We start from the raw sequence: 17,902 nt of genomic DNA, 5'->3' as shown, positions 1-17,902 counted from the left end.
CGCGCGGGCCCCTCCCGGGCCACGCCGTCCTAGTGTGTGGGGCCCTCGGGCCCCCACCAGCTCGCCCTTACGGCTCCGCCAATATTCCGGGAAAATAGGACCTTACTGCATAAATTTCGAGGATTTTCTGAAAGTTGGATTTCCGCACAAAAACGAGACACTGAACGGTTCTGCTGAAAACAACGTTAGTCCGTGTTAGTTGCATCCAAAATACACAAATTAGAGGCAAAACAATAGCAAAAGTGTTCGGGAAAGTAGATACGTTTTGGACGTATCACCCACCTTATTCTCCGGCGACCCTTGCCAAAAAGGCCTAGGTCACGGTTCCACTAAGGGATTTCCTTCGAGGCGGAAACTGGGCTTTACACAAAGCTTGGGGCACACATCCACAACTTAATTGGAGGCTTCCAAGAAATCGCCACAAAGGCCTCAAATCCTTCTAGGGTTCCAAGAATCCAAGAGTAACAACTTTCTTGCTTTCACTTCCATGAATCACGTGGAGAACTCAAACCGATGCACCAAATGCAATGGCAAGTCCCTCACTCTCAAATTCCACCAAAGCTACAAAAGCTATTGGGGAATAAAAGAAGAAGAACAAAGGAATTCACAAAGAACACCAATATCAAGATCTAGAGGATTCCACTCACAAAGAGATCAATTTGGTTGGTAGAAATATAGATCTAGATCTCCTCTTCCTTTTCCCTCAAAAGGATTCAAGAAGCATTGGAAGAGTAGAGGGATATGGCAAGCTCTCAAGGTCAACAATAGTGGAGAGCAAAAAGAGGAAGAAGAAGTAGGAAGAGAGGGGAGGAAGAAAGCCTTAAAAGGGGTCTCAGATTTCTGCCCGTTGGGACCAAAATCGCGACAGGCCGGCAGTGCCGGCCTGGTGCCACCGGCAGTGTCGGGGTGCTCCCGGCGGCAGTTCCGGCCACCCTGTTTTTACCCAAACACCCGATACGAAAACCTTAAGAACTTTTGCACCCGGACTCCGATTTCGATGACCTTGGGCTCATTGAAATCACAACAACATGCTCTACAACAATATGCATAGAAAAATCATAGTCCAGCAAAGGAGGATATAGAAACAAATGAATAAAGGTTTTACCTATCTATAAAAGACAAACCGGTAAAACCTCCAATATGGAAAATGCAACAACTTGAGTTAGGAGATTTGGATTTAGGTGAAACCAATTTTTTTGTAAATAGGATGGCAAGAGCTACCCCACAAAGGGTGAAAACATAAGAACAAGTGGGGTAGATTTTTATATGTATTTTAGAGTGAAACCTCTCAATGCGAGAAACCAAGAAAAACTCCAATATCGAAAACGCAACAAGTGATTCATGCGGAATCCATTTTCGGTGAACTAGAGCTTGCTATGGAAATAACCACAAGCTATAAATCACCACATGGATAAGATCCAAATAACAACCAAGAAATATGATGCAAGGATGCAAAGGTTTGAGCTCTCTTCGAACAATACGATCGAGTTACTCACTCGAGAGCCCTCTTGATAGTACGGCAACTAAACTATAAACTGGTCTCCAACCACACCATGAGACCGGTAAGAAAGAAACCCTATCAAGCGCAAACCTTAACCTTGCGCGTTCCTCTTGAGCTCGATGATGACGATCTTGACCACAACAAGATGGACCGCCTTTCTTGATTGTGCTTGTTTGATGAAGTCTTATGGATTGCTCCCTCATAATCCACCATGGGAGAGCTTCTTCTTCGGCGCACCTTCACATATCCATGATCACCATATGGATGGCTAGCTTCAAGAAAATGATCTCTTCGAGATGCCTCGTCTTGAACTTGCGCTGCATTTCTTCATTCTTCATCATGTTGATGTCTTGAAGTTAAACTTGAGGGATCACTTCGTCTTCATCTTCAACACCTACTTGACAATTAATATTCTTCATCAATTTCTTCTCATTGCAACCTTGAAACCAACATATGATTCAAGCATTGCTTCTGGACAACTCCTACAAATATAACTCAATGCAAACATTAGTCCATAGGGATTATCATTAATTACCAAAACCACACATGATGGCTCCATGCACTTTCACCTGCAATCCCTTTGGATGCTCGCTGGTTTGTCCTTTTCACTCGCTCGAGTGCGAGGTTGCGAGACGACATGAGCACGGTGCTTCTCCCTCGCAGGCGATGCCCCGAGGCTCAGCTCTGTCACCTCTCGTCTCCTTCATAACTCATTCTCTTCAGCGTCCTCGCCCTGCAGCTTCATCTCTTCGTGTCTGGTGCCGCGGCCGGCGGCAAGGCTTCTTGTGGTGTGCTCCGACGCGCGTTCGGGTGGGCTCTGGTGTTGGTGTAGTTTGGCAGTCTGGTTTCTAGTCCCTTCTCTGCTTTGGGTGAGCGCGTCTGCATGGTCGGCGGTACGGCGCCCTTCGAGCCAGGGCAAGGGGGGCAGGGGTCCCTCTCCGGCCATGGAAGAGAATGGACAGGTGATGACTCGCCCTCTTGGTCCAGCCGTGAATTCTCCCAAGCAAAGCCGATGATTCCACCCCAAGTTTTCTCTTTCCCGCTCCCTGGTGCTTCGATCGCGTTGGAGGGTTCCACATGCTTCAACTAGTTTCTGGTTTACCTTATGTTTGCTGGTTATTGTGTAAGTTATAAGCTGTTCTTCAGCATCTTTATAACCTAGCCGTGTGGCTTTATTAATTTAAAGCTCGGCGCCTTATGTTTTAAAACAGTTCCTGTACCAAGGTGAATTAGTAGAACGCGCGTTGATCTTATCTTAATTAAAAAACAAAAGGGGAAAAGGAAAGTGATTGGGATGTTAGAACAAACTGGGCCATGTGGTTGCTGCCTGTGTTTTACGACCCTATAGAGTTTGTTTGGGCTTCCAGCCTTGCAGGGACTTGGGCCCTCCCGAAGGCCCTATAGCCCCAGCCTGCCGACGTTGTTCCCCGTGGATTTGTGTTTCGCCGCCGCTGGTCCGCCGGTGACGCCCCTGATTCCCCGCTCCATCTCCGGCCGTGCTCGTCCCCGTGCTGGCGCCGCTGCAGCCTTGCCGCGGCCGTCTCCCGCCACGGGGGCAAATGGCCGAGCAATCGCTAGCCTCAGCCACGCGGAGCCGCTCGGAAGCGGCGGTGGCTAGGACGGTGAGTGCGAGACCCCGGAAGGGATTGCTTCCCGCAAACTCTCGTCAGATATGGCGGAGGTCGGCGACGCGGGCACGCGGCCATGAGAGAAAGAGGGGGTATTGTTATCTTCGGCGGCTGCGAAGAGCAGGTCCAGATGAGGACCAAGTAAGTTTATGCCTTCAGATTCCACGGTTATTTTGCCTCTGTTTTGCCCACTAGATATTCTGTATGCAAAAATGTTTTAGAAGAATATACACTTTGTGCATCAGATTCTGAAATTATAGAGTCTTGAATCTTGATTAGAGCCTGAATCGCCTCCGATTTCCAGAGGGAATTTCTAGTAGCATTCAAGGTCTTGGTAGTAATGGTAGCTGCCTGCCTCTGGCATTAGCACCAATGCCTTTTACCGGTAGGAATCTGAAACACAAAAATCATCGGACACCCAAGCTATTCCTTTTCTGGTAGGTGACAGATGGACGCTGGGATGTGATTGACTCAAGGGAGGTTATGCAAACACGGAATATGTTCTATGATACAATGCTGAATTTCGTTGCGCTTTTTATATCTGAAAGTACTGTAGTACATGCCACCTTAAAGAGTTGGAAATCATGGTGTGCTTTTTTGGATTCACAAGTGCTTAGGAGCTCAAAGAGTTTGTATCCGTTGTAGGGTTTTTGAATTCACAAGGCTTGTCTCTTCGGATCTGGTAGAAGTTGCACTTTGTACAACCATATTGTGAGCTGAACTTTCACTGGAATGAGAGATAATCACATTGGTCAAATTATTGGAAATAATAATTTTGCGGAAAATAAAGGTACATAAATGTGGGAGAAACATCTTACAGTAGTTCACAGAAGCTCTGCTTCGGTGGCATCTCCAGATCATCTATGTTTCTCTCGAACATTTCTAGAACTTTTGTTATAGTGGGGCGGTACATAGGTATTACTTGTATGCACCACAAGCCAATTATGATCATCTTTCTCGCGATTTCCTCAGTTTCACCTGTGATTTCACATGCTTGGTGTCCATCATCTTGCGCAAAGTGGTCATAAATCCAATCTGGAAAATACTTTTCGCTGGATTTTTGGACAATTGATTTTACGTTTCTTCTGCCTCCAACCATTTCCAGCAGCATCATTCCATAACTATAAACATCTGACTTTGTTGAAACCACTCCAAAGGTTCGGTAGTGAACTTCCGGAGCAATGAATCCAATTGTTCCTCTAGCACCAGTCATTGAAACCTTGCTCTCCTTTGTATGACACAATTTAGCTAGACCAAAGTCAGCGATCTTTGGGCTAAAATCCTTGTCTAGAAGGATATTTTGAGGCTTGATATCGAAATGAACAATCCGTATATTACAGCTATGGTGCAAGTATTCTAGGCCACGAGCAATCCCAATTGCTATCGCATAGAGCCTCTGCCATCCTAAAATTTCTTTAGGGTTCTCTGAGTAGATGTACTTATCCAAGGAACCGTTGGGCATGTACTCGTATATAAGCGCTCGTTTTGATCCCTCCAAACAAAATCCATGTAAGCTAACAACATTAACATGAGAGGTCCTGCCAATGCTCATAACCTCATTCACAAACTCGTCCCCATTTCCTATGCAGTCATGCAAGAATTTCACAGCAACCTGACGACCATCATGCAGTCTTCCTTTGAAAACCACACCATAACCACCTCTTCCAAGCTGATCACTTCGAGAAGATGTTATCTTCATTACTTCTGAGTACATGTATCTTTTTGGAGCTAGGGATCCATAAGTTACTAGCATAGCCTCGTAATTCCTTTCAGTGCTGCTGCTACTCTTTTTGCAAAGGGAAAGCCGCAGTCTTTTCCCCTTTCTAAGCCATATGAGCACATAAATACATGGAAAGAGCATGCCTGCAGATCCTAATATGAAAGCTATGATGGAAGCACATGTTATTTCCTTTGAATGAGAATTTATAATATGATTATTTAGATCTCTAGGCCATCAATATTTTAAATTTCTCTCAAAATCATGGTTGAGGAACTATTGTCATTTAATGATTTAAATGATAACATGTGAAAGGATGCTGAAAGTTCTAGCATACCTATTAGTATTTTCCTTGTGACAGTCCTCTTGCTACCTGGAATATGACATAATATTGAGTTTACAAAATCAATACTGTCAAATAGTACTATATTGTTTATATTTTTCAAGAAAAAATTAATAGGCACCCGTTAAGATCTTCAATCGCTTTGCTGAAGAAATATATAAAAAGGTATATTGCAATAATGTGAAGAGAACAAACAACTTATCTAAAAGCATATCTGACCTTGTTTAAATACTCGATTGATATAATAATACATCTTTTTACAGTAGAAAAAAAGTTCCAAGTTATATGCCCACACAATTATCGAAAAACTGCTCTTCTAGTGTTGACCGGGCTGTGTATGAAGATCTTTATCATGAACGCATTCTGAGTTCTGAAAATACTGTCATTGCTGAGCGCAGTTGTAGAGGAAGAAGGGCTCCTTGTTTTGGGGCTAGTGGTGAACATGATAACTCATGCGGCTGAAGAAATCCTTTTGGTGGGATAATTGGCATGTCTAGGATCTGGCACTTCCAAGAGTTCATAAATGGTAGCGACACTCGGGCTGGTGCATGCTTGGAGTCAGAACGGGTGTGTGATTCTGAGTTCCCCACACACCACAGGCTACAGGACGACATTGTTCTGTTTATGTCGCGAGTGCTGAGGCTAGCTGCTATCTGCTAGGACTAGAGAGCGAGCAGTTGCATGGCAACTATTGGAATTTTGAAGTGTGCAAATTAGAGTACTGTTTTATGTGGAGTACTCTCACGCACATATTTAGCCAATTTCAAAAGACACAATTTGTCTTTCCCTTTAAATTTTTGTTGGTGCCAACGAGGACAAGTATCACACTTCTAGCTAGTCCATTTCAATACTTTGGGTCTAATTAGATTTACAATAATCTGTAGTACTTACATGATGTCATGATTGAAGGGCGCACCGAGAGATGAACTGATACCCAGCGAGAGCACTGCTCGTTTCGGGTTTATTAGACTTACTTAAGTTTTCAACTTGCAGCATGTCGTCTAATTTGAGTTATACAGGTATGCGATTTATTGAAGTGGCCCGGCCCGAGGCTCGATGGGTTCTCTTTGATGGGCCGGGCTTGGGCCAATTTTTCGGCCCGATGGCCAGGCCGGGCCGGGCCAAGATTTTTTGCATCATGCTTTGGTCAGCCCGGCCCGAGGCCCGGTCCGGCCCGAGAAATGCACATGTATGCTAGAGAGCGAGCAGTTGCATGGTAGATGTACAATAGTCTGTCCTACTTAAATGATGTCATGATTGAAGGGAGCACCGAGAGATGAACTGATACCCAGCGGAAGCACTGCTCGTTTGGGGTTTATTAGACTAACTTAAGTTTTCAATTGCAGCAAGTTGTCTAATTCGAGTTATACAGGTATGCGAATTTGGAGGCTTACCAGTGCACATTGACCTGTTCTGCCTACTACCGGGACAGAGGCAAGCGAACGCAGCAGACTCGTTGCTGTACCGGCACTGCCCGCCGCTCGAGCTGCAGGCGGAGCAGTCCCCGACGTCGGTGCCTGACCACTCCATCAGCAAGCCAGCCTTCAGCATGGCGGTAGTCCGCCACTGTCGCATTCGCCGCCTCCGACCTGAGCACTGGCAGGTATGCATATGTGCAGCTCCCTACAGGGATCATCGGTGGCGTGTCCCGGTCGTAGCTCCCACCAAGATATGCAGATATGGGCCTGCCGCATCCCGCAGTGGCATTCACGAACTCGATCCCGCGCGGTTCGGTCCCGTTGCAGTTGTAGAGGAAGCACATGGCACGGTTGCTGGTGCTGACCCGGAACGGGCTGAGAGCGAGGCTGGAGGACATGTTGAAGTCTTTACGGCACACGCCGTCATCGCCAGTAGCGATCCTGTTGTGGGAGGCCACGAAGGTGCTGGCGGCGTAGTCGATGTGGAGGACGTGGACAGCAGAGCCTCGTATGGAGGCAGACGTTTTGTTGGTGCCGTTGCCGGTGCACCAGAGCTCGTATGCCGGATGGCCACAGGACAGCCCAGGTGGGGTTTGGTTGGGCGCGCCGAGCCAGAACGGGTACTTCACAGTGAGGTTCCCGCATGCTGCCGGCTCGCAGTCGGCGCGTGTTGTTGGGTGATGGAGGAGGAACAGCAAGATGAATAGCAGTGAGGTCGGAATTGGACACATGCCAAGAATCTTCATGACATGTGAAGGCGGAGATGTAAGCTCAAGGATGGCTTGAGATATTTCGGACGAGGCCAAGGGAGGTGAAATGATATACACGATGGTAGGTTTCTGACGACTTTGACTAGTCCTTTCAACACCGTTACTTAATTTTCCACATCCCAATTCAGTTAGTAGTAGTATTTTGTTTTACAGTTTTATACGCATAGTTTTCCATGTTGTGGTCGTCAGCAAATAACAAGGAGCAATGCACGTGGAACCTGCTCTGGGACAATGAGCTCGATGGGGTGGTCAGGTGGAGGTGGTCAGCCTTTTTCTCCGTGCACTCCTGGTCTAATGGATGACATATAGTACGTAGTAAGAAATGATACAGACAGCAGCAACAGCAAGCTGGTTGGGGACATCGAAACGGCCGGTGATGAGTTGCGTGGACAGTGTATGCAAAGTCAGCAAAGGCAAAATGAATGATTGAGGTGGGGGACGGAGCCTCAAGGAATTGACTGGTTCAGCAATGATGTTGGTAGGGGCTAGGGTTCTACCGGGTCTAGGGCAGAGGTTGTAAGGGTGGAAGTGAGGGCGGAGAGGCTGGAGGGGTCGGCGCCGGCGGCTGGGCGCCGTCGCGGAGGAAGGAGGCGGCGGCTAGGGTTGGGTGCGGCTGGGCGCAGGGGGTCTCCCGTCTCCCTTCAGGAGACGAGACAGTATGATACTGAATATTTGTCTGATTAATCACGAAGGGATACATGTGTTTATATAGGAGGACGGCCTCCACTAAACCCTAATTTACTTGGGCTAAACCCCTAATTTACTTGGGCTAAGCCCACAACTAGCCACTAGTGGGCTTCTTGCGTGTATAGGTCAGACCGACCATAACATCTCTCCCCGCCTTCTCAAACAGCTCGTCCTCGAGCTGAACTTCTGGAAACTGCTGGCGAAGATCTTCAAGCTTCTCCCAAGTCGCCTCGTCCTCTGGCATGCCTGTCCAATGCACCAAGACGTGCCAAACACCACGTCGCTGCTGGGCCTTCATCACGCGAGCTACACTCGCCGGGGCTGGCTCGAGACGCCCATCCGAAGTAGGTGGAAGAGCTGGTGGTGCAGAAGGAGGGTCGCCACGGTAGGCCTTCATGAGGCCGACGTTGAAGACGTCGTGGAGGCGTGAGCCCGCGGGCAGCTCAAGACGGTAGGCGAGCGTGCCGATGCGCTCCAGCACACAGAAGGGACCTGCGTAACGAGGTCCCAACTTGCGCCTGGAGCGCGGGTCCAAGGACTGGGTCGTCCGGTGAAGAAGGCGTAGTCAGACCCAGTCGCCCACCGCAAACTCCGCCTCGCGATGGTGTGCATCATAGTACCTCCTGGCCAGCCGCCGAGCTCGAAGAAGTCGGCGGCGCGCCTCGCCCGCATCTCATCGCGGGTACGCAGCGGGTCATCCGCCGTCTCGGCACGAGCCGTGCCGGGCGCATAGGGAAGCATCGCCGGCGGTGGCCTCCCGTAGACCACCTCAAAGGGAGTGGCGTGCAACGCGGAGTGGTAGGACGTGTTGTAGCGAGTACTCGGCCCACGCCGGCCCGGTCCACCCAAGCTCGTGGACGATCCCCGGTGATGCGGCCGCAGGTACATGGCGATGATCTTGTTGACGACCTCGGACCGGCCGTCCGTCTGAGGATGAAACGCCGTGCTCATGCGGAGCTTCACGCCCGCCAACCCAAAGAGGTCCCTCCAGACGTGACCCGTGAACACAGGATCACGATCACTGACGATGGAAGACGGAAACCCGTGGAGGCGAACGATGCCGTCGAAGAAGGCACGTGCCACGGACGCCGCCGTATAGGGATGGCCGAGGGCGATGAAGTGCGCGTACTTGGAGAAGCGGTCGATCACCGTGAGGATGACGGACTTGCCGCCAACCTTCGGCAGCCCCTCGATGAAGTCCATGGAGATGTCCGCCCACACCTAGGACGGCACGTCCAGCGGTTGCAGTAAGCCCGCCGGACGGAGCGTCTCCGTCTTGTTCCGCTGGCATGTGACACACGCCCGCCCCCAGTCTCGCACTAGGGCGCCATCCCCTGGAATGTAAAAATCAGCGCGGAGACGGTGCAGGGTCTTCTGGACATCCCCGTGACTCGCGCAGAATGCGCCAAGGACAAGGCCTGGTGGCGCAGGTCTCCATGATCCGGCAAGAAGATGCGGCGCCCATGGAGTAGTCCCTCGTCCAGGCGCCATGGCGCGGCCAGCTCGCCGTCGGCCAGACGCTGGCGCAGCTGCTGCGCATCCGCAGCCTCGATAGTAGCGCGGCGAACCTCGTCGATGAAGGCGAAAGATGGCCCGGAGTGGATGCAGAGGGCTGCACCGACCGTGGGCGTGTCCGCAGCGTCGTCAACGTCGCGGCGGGACAGGGCGTCGGCGACTGTGTTGAGGCGGCCGGGGCGGTACTCGACGGTGAAGTCGAAGCCGAAGAGCTTGCTGATCCACTGATGCTGCGGCACTGTGGAGAGGCGCTGATCCAGCAAGAACTTCAGGCTGTAGTGGTCCGTGCGCACACGGAATGTCCGGCCCCAAAGATACGCCCGCCAGTGGCGCACCGCCTGGACCAGCCCGATCAGCTCGCGCTCATATGCGGCGAGCTTGTGGTGGCGCGCGGCGAAGGGGCGACTGAAGAAGGCGAGTGGACCCTCGCCCTGGCGAGCTTGTGGTGGCTCGCTGTTGATTCCTCTGGTGGCAACACCATAGCGCTCTCTCCTCTCATGCTGCCCATGGCGAATTAGAGTAGGGGGTGCCCTGCGTGGCGTGCCCGCATGCCACGGCCGACCTGCATGTAGGGACATAGGCGATGGTGTTGCTGGTGGCCTCGCTGCGTGCGCCCACGTCTGTGGTCTGTGCTACTCTCCTTCCCCTCCCCCTCCGCTTCTGGTTGCAATTCCTGCCGTGCGCTGCTCACACACAACGACCAGGAGCAGGGGCTGGTCGCGTGGGGCTGCAGGTGCTCGTGCCCGGCGGCGCACGCGAGGGGATAAGGGAGCTGTGGGTGCTCGTAATCGGCGGCGGCAGCGATCCGGCGCAGCGCTGTTCGGCCCTCGGGCAGCGGCGGAGGCCTGGTCAACAGCCGCACCTCACCACGGTGGTCGACCGCGATACAACCCAGCCTGGCACCCTCCTCAAACCCGGCAGTGCTGGGAGCCTCTCCCGACCGCCTCAGCAGTTACCAAAATCCCTTTGGGGATGGAACCGCCATGCCACCGGACCACCGCGCGTCCTGCCACCAGGGCCGTCTTCTCTGTTCTTGCGTCCGGGGAGAGGTGGGCGAGGTAGAGGTCGGTGAGGGGAAAAATAAAGAAGAAAGGAAAAAAGAAGGAGACCTAACGGCGTTGAGCTGCCCTGCTTTCTGACAGTGGGCCCATGCGGTCAGAAAATGTGTTAGGACAGCTAATTGTTGAAATCAGTGCTCTTTGTCATACATCTGCCCCCAAAAGGGTATTTATGTGTCGAAAATCTAAAAAATGGTAGCTATGTGACAATATTATAAAAAATGTGGTAGTTATTTTGTCATTTTCTCTGGTCTATTAGATCGACTTCAGGAGAAAACCTCCCTTCATGCTCCCGACGTACTCCGTACTTGTTTCCTCTGAGAAGGACTGGCACGATAGAGAGGTAGTAGGCCAGGGCCTGGGGAGAGAGAGAGGACTCCCCATCGACGCTGGCTGTTGCACCCCTCGCTGAGGCGGAAGGAGGATGACTTGTTGCAGCAAGGCGTGGGGATGAATCCTGTTGAAATGTATATATGGATGTATGGATTGCCTTGCCCTTTTCATTGGTTCAAACTTTTGGCTGCATTGTCTAGTTCATGAGGTTTGACATGGCATCACAGCCTGAAGGCCTTGAGTTCAAGTCCTAGCTTTCGCAAATTATTGAAAATGTTGTTGGCTTTCGCAAATTAGGTTGCTGCAAGCCTTGGGGGAGCAGGTGGCGCTTGTCTTTGGCTCCAGCCAGAGGAAGAAAGTGAAGAGGTACCAAGAGCGGGACTGTGATAGACCGGCTGAGTGGAATGAAGTGGGGGACTGGACGGTGATGACCTAAAGAATATTCCACTGGTTAGAGCATCTCTAGCAGATCCCCAAACCACAAATCCCATATCCGTCTATCTAGGCCACCCCAAATGCGTTTTGGAGATCGAAAAACGGGCGCGTAGTCCAGACGCGCCAAACGCGGCCCGTACATATTCCCGAATATGCTGTTATGCGGGCCGCGTTTGGCGTATCCGGACTGTGCATCCCTTTTTCGGCCCGCAACCAGAAACCGCAAACGCAGAGTTTATCCGATTTATTCGATAATTCTCAAATGCAACAACATAATCATGCAAAATAGATTGTTCAAAGTACTTAATCATACATGAAACACATCACCAAAAGAAGATCAAACATCACACCATAAAAGAGGGAAGTGATCACGTGTCACCGTCGCTTGTTGGCGCATCGACATAGCCGCCGCCGCTCGCCGTAGCGTCTCCACCTTCGGCAGTCATCGCGGCAGCCATGGCAGCGCGTGCAGCTTCCCTCCTCCGCGCCAAGATCTGTGTCTTCGTGAGCTTCCACCACTCAAGGGTCTCCTCATCCATGGCGGCCGGGTTCATCAACATAGTGGCATTCTCCGCCGCGATGAGCTCCGCCATGGCACGGTGCTCCTCGGCGAGTGCTTTCTTCTCCTCAATGTCGGCCTTGCGCTTTGCATCCTCCCGGAGTGTCGCCCACTTTGCCTCTTTCTCCCTTGCCTTCGCCTCCATCATCTCCTTCTTCGCCGCCAAAGTCTTGATCATCATCGCCTCTTTAGATTTGACCATCACATCGATCTTGAGAGACAATGAAGTGGCCTCTCCTTGTCTCTTGATCTTCTCCTTGGTCACCTTGCATCCATCCGGCCTCTTGTCCTTGTTCTTCTTTTTCTCAAGCACGTCATCCTCCTTCGCGTCCTCCAACTCGATGAGCTTGTGCTTTGGTGGTGGCGCCTCTTGTTCCCTCAACTTCCATTTCGGATTGTGCTCAAGAAGGGCATAGCAATGAGCGAACTTGAATGGTACATGCTTCAAACCCGGCATCTCCCGAAACCTTTCTGCGCAATAGCTTCCCAATCGCCGGCGTTGGTGCCGCTCGGTGGCGCGTTCCTCACGCCCTCGATGCAACCTGACCACCGGTTGCATGCCGTCTTGATGGTGTCCCATCAGCCTTGGAGCGAGCGGTAGGAGCGGGTCGGGGTAGTAGAGAGAGGCGGCATCAATTGGAAGAATTTATCCTCGATGCGTTTTCAATACCTCTTGCCGGTTTGGTCGGTGCCGGTCACGGCATCCATCGAAACCGCCTCCCAAGCACGATCAAGATCACGTCTTCGAACTCGGTGTAGTTGCCGGTCCGGATCGCTCTCCCCTTCGTCTTGGCCACCGCCCCAGCTGTAGCGGGAAAGGGAGGAGCTGAAACTTCCTTCCCGCCAAGGGGGGAAATGTATGGAGGCCGGCCTCGCACAGCCCCTCCGACCCGGGAACTTGGGGGCGGCTCGGAATTTTTTTTTGAAAATGGGGGTCCGATGCGGTATCTGAACGATGCGTTTTTTTGCCCTCCGAACCGGAAATCGGCGGGTACTATGCGGATGGGGTCGGATGGGGATCTGCTAGAGATGCTCTTAGTCCCGGGATGAACCCAGGGGATCGAGGCAAGGCGCACCGTGCCTCAACCCCCTCGATCCAGCGTCCAATTGCATCAGACGGACAGCAGCAATACCATACCAAAAGGTTCGACCAGTTTCAGAATGCGACCACGGCGACACATCGCGGGAAGGCCAAGTCATTCTGGTCTGGTATAGCTGTGTCCGTCCGATGCACTTGGACGAGGCACGGTGCGCCTTGCCTTCAACAAGACACTGGATCTCGGTCTGGCAGGTGCATGCTTGCATGTATCATTGCACCCAGGACTTACTCCACCAACATGACGTTATTTTAAGACCTACTGTATTATTTATACTGATCGCATGGATATTTGGACCAGCTGTAGCAATCTTGCAAGGCTTATTTTTTTGGGAGGTGATTTACCCATTTTCGTTGGAAAAAAAAACTGCCAAAACGATCCATTCCTAACTGCACGAACTGAGAAGTCACTCAGTGAACAGTCCTGATTACTGAAGTTCAATTTACTAGGTTGTAGCTATGAGCTTTTCCCATGAACATGGTTTTGGTATATGTAGAAAATGAACTCACCCTCTGGCTTTTGTGCAAGTGTGATGCGACCAGGCAACTGTGTACTGACCAGCGTTGCAAGGACTAACAATGACACATGAATTTGTCACATGTTTTTCGTTATCAACCATGCAGGATTAGCCTCTCTGCATGTGGTGTATTTTAGCTGTCAATTTTAGTGTGCTAGTTTTCTGAAACTTTGTTCCTTTGCTGATTGTTATCTAGGAATTGATTCCTGTGGTATTAGAGAGATGCACGCAACGGCAACAGCAAGCTGATAAGTTGGAAAATACAGAGCTGGGGATGAAATAATTGCATGTACAGAGATGGGAGACGGAGTCGAAGGGATTGACTGGTTGAACAATGGTTTTCAAAAAAAAAAGTTTGGCAGAACCCAAAGGGACAACGTCTTGACAAATGAGGTACGCGCGATGCGATGTGACCAGACAGTGGACTAAAGATTGACTAAGTGTGCTCCACAAACTGCAGCGCCATGGTACGTTCCTATCCAATATTTCTCTGTCGGCATTTAGAACAAGTATTTCACATTTCTTTATTGCATGTTAAATTGTTTAGAAAATGCAAACCATGAGTACCCGTAATTATTCGTGGTTGAGCTCTTATAGTAGAGAATCAGTTTATTAGTTCCACATTTGATTGGAATAAAAGAGAAGGGATTCAGAGGAGAGGAAGATGGTGGCTCTTTTTAAAAGTTAGAAGCAGCTTTCTTAAATTGCAGATTGAAGATAGTTTTTATCAATCAACAAATAAGTTTGATGGAAAAAGAGAGAATTGAACAATTCAATGAGTGAGCTTACCAATACCAGGAGCAGGGGGGTCCCATGTCAGGAGAAAGCCATCGCTGATGAGCTGCACGTAGTTGCTCGCGTTCGCCTTGCCAGTCGTCCTGAGAACCGGCAAGAAGGTGGAGGTGCACCCTTCAAAATAGTAGCCCTGGTAGTTTTCTGAACTGCCATAAAGCCCTCCGACTCGAGCAAACATGTTGCCACATTTCGTATCAATAGATACCAATTCCCGCTTCACCACATCAGCCGTCCTCGCCACTGTGCAGTTGTACAGAACGAGGTTCAAGTTGATGGGGCTGATCTTAAACGGAAGGCCAAGTTTGACGGAAGTGTTTGCGCTCGAGACCTGGCAGCTGTTGGAGGCTTGTAATAGTATCAGCTTTCCTTGATCTACCACACGCAAACTGCGTTCTTTATAGTTGATGTCGGCAATTGAGAAGTCGTAGGCATTGGGGACAGAGCTGCGTAGGACTGCGGTGTTGTTGAGGCATGTGATCTCGAAGTCCTCGGAACCACATGATCTTCCTGTCTCCTTGTCAGGGAGCCAGAATGGGTCGGAGATGTTGAGGTTACCGCATGTCCTGGACGAGCAGGCTTCCCCTTGACCCTCAGCCACCATGACCATGAGCATCAGCAGTAACCACCATGCCCAGAAGAACCTGAAGCTTAGGGCCATGGGAGCACAGAATTTGGAATTTGTTGAGAACTAGTGAGCAGGGTGCTGAGGCCTGGCGGTCTGGGTAGATAGAAGTATAAGAGAGAAATAGAGAAAGAACTTTGCTACCGAGGGGCCGCTGGGCTATCGTCGTCCACACGTCCAGGGAGACGGTCTTCTCACGGTGGCCAAATGTCTAGGTTGTTGACTGGCTTCAGGAAAGATCTTTCAAGGAAATGTACAGTTTGGGAAAACTTAGTGCACATGTCTCCACCATTTGAGGTGCTACTGGATGTGACTGATGACGATGGACTTCGATTGACTGAGTGTGCTTCTCCCCAGTAGTACCATGGCACGCAATATTACATCAGAAACAATTTGCAAACACTTTCGTGGGGCCTTATTCTTCATCTTGTGTGGTGTTGTTGTATCCCGGCACATTAATTCAATGTTTTATTTTTCTATGGGAAGAAATATATCTTTATCAACTATTGATATTCTTTATTGTACAATCTTTCTGCAGAGAATTTTTTTTTTAGATTCACGGGGAGAAAAGCTCCCAGGTTCCATTTCCATAAAATGAAATCAATAGTCTCATGCAAGGATTCAGTCTGAAGAACTAAAAGAAATTGACGAAAACTATCATAAAGAGAAACTAGAAGTCTAGGTCGCCCAGCGGGCAGAATACTGATCAAACGCGACCAAATGGGACAACGCTACAACCAGCTCTAGCAAAAACTAAACTCAAACTAAATCAGGTCAGCCACAAGTCACATCACCCAAACATGCCAAAGTTTTAGACCATTGACACCATGAGAAACAAAAACAACATAAAACATCTAAGACACACGAGTCGCATCCACTCTTCTTTTCTTCTTTCCTGGAGACAACTTAACTATTTCCAGGCACGGATGGTTTTACCGGGGCCTTTTTAAAGCTTGTTGGAACACCATAAAGGCCGATGTCATGGCCGTGATTCACCAATTCTCAAGTTTACGCACCAATCACCTTCATTGGCTCAACTCCGCTAACATAGCACTCATCCCAAAGAAAGAAGGAGTGGGAGGAGATCACCGACTTTTGCCCAATAAGTCTCACCCACGCCATTGCAAAATTAATCTTTAAGATTATGGTCACTCGATCGTCTTGTGACATACATGAATATGCTTGTCTCAAATTCCCAAAGTGCCTTCATTAAGAAAAGGAGTATCCATGACAACTTCTTGTATGCTCGGAACTTGGCAAGAAAATTGCATAGGTCCAAAACACCAATGCTACTTTTCAAGCTCGACATCAAAAAAGCTTTTGACTAGGTTAGGTGGTACTACTTGATGGATTTTATCCAACACTTGAGCTTCCCAAGTAAATTTCAAGATTGGATTCAGGTTATGTGGGCTTGGCTAGCAGTCGCTCATCCTGCCTGTTAAGCCCCCGCTGTCCAAGGGCTGGTTGGCTGGCTCGGACCTTCCTAGCCCGCTCTGGTGGATTTGCCGGCGTGGCGTCTGCCATGTCATGGGTGGGAAATCTTGGATGCGGTTCGGCATCCTTGGAAGGTGGACTGCACAGGTGACTCAGCGCACCGTGTGGGCTACAGGTGAAAACCTTTGACTGTCTTGGTCTCAATGACAGCGACGCAATGCGTCGTCACCCTCTTGGGGGCATCATCGTGGAGCTCCAGTCCCCCCAAGTCTAGGTCTTCAGTGAAAAGTTTGGTTTTCGATGTTCTTTCTTGTTTATTTGTGATTCACTTTGTAATAGGGTTTTGTCATCACTTTGTGTCGGTTCAGCTATGGGATTTATTTATAAATCACTGTTTAGCGCTTCGGCCATGGGCATTATTTATAAAGTGAGGGCGAAAGCCTAATTCTAGTAGGAGAGAAAGAACATGATTGATTCCTAAAGGTGGGAAGTAGCTTATCGAAGTTGCCCACAGAAGCCGCTCTTCTTATTCCATAAATAAATTTTATGTAGTTCAAGTAGTTAGGGCAAGTTTTTGTTCCATCCTTCCAAGCTTCTCGAGCTTGATCCACAAAAGATATGTGCATTTCTTATTTATAGTTTAGTATTAGAATGCTAAGTGAACAAACAAATCAATTTGATGACTGAACTTACCATGCACGCTGCCATTTCAAGAGGAAGTCGCCGCCGATGAGCTGCTCGTAGTCGCTCGTGATCGCCTCGTTTGCACCACCCAGCACCGGCACGACTACGGGAGTGTTGCAGCCCTCGATAGCCCTTGTCTCATCGTAACTCCCTTCCGTGCGGACAAACACCTGGCTCTCATTCCCGCACCTCATTCTTGTCTGCTCCAGCTCTCCATCCCGACGTGCCACGTCAGTTGTACATGACGAGGTTCAGGTTGATGGGGTCGATCTTAACCGGGATGCCCAGCTTATCGGAGGTGTTCCAGCCTGTTCCTTGGCAGCTTTTGGAGGTTTGCAATAGTTTCTGCTTGCAGATATCCACAACTTGCAAACTCTCTTTCCCGTAAGAGATTTCCATGATCACGAATCCAACACTGAAGGGTATAGAGCTTGGTAGAACTGGAGTGTTGTTAAGGCAGGTGATCTCGAAGTCCGGAGAACTACATGATCTTCCCGTCTGCCAATCATAGAGCCAGAATGGGGCAGAGATGGTGAGGTTGCCACAGCTCGTAGCCGAGCAGCCTTCCGGGTGCTCCTCAGCTGCCCCTACGGCCAGCATCAGCGGTAGCCACCAGGCCCAGAAGAGCCAGCAACTTGGAGCCATGGCAGCACAGGATTTGAAATTTTGTTACTATTGAGCGGGGTGCTGGACGCCTCGGAAGATGGAAGTATGAGAGAATAAGAATACTCTGCTAGTGAGTCGGGGCGCTAGGCTTCTTGGTGCACAAATCCTGTGAGACGAGTTTCA

The 17,902-nt window shown here is 49.9% G+C and overlaps 1 pseudogene; it reads right to left on the bottom strand.

The window, feature by feature from the left end:
- Window positions 1-3,614: 3,614 nt before the first annotated feature.
- On the bottom strand, window positions 3,615-17,758 carry LOC124664325 (annotated as a pseudogene).
- Between the last annotated feature and the right edge of the window lie 144 nt (window positions 17,759-17,902).

This window comes from Lolium rigidum, chromosome 6 (assembly GCF_022539505.1).
Source record: "Lolium rigidum isolate FL_2022 chromosome 6, APGP_CSIRO_Lrig_0.1, whole genome shotgun sequence".
NCBI lineage: Eukaryota > Viridiplantae > Streptophyta > Magnoliopsida > Poales > Poaceae > Lolium > Lolium rigidum.
The sequence above is the reverse complement of the archived record's forward strand: the minus strand, read 5'-3'. Positions and strand labels throughout refer to the sequence as shown.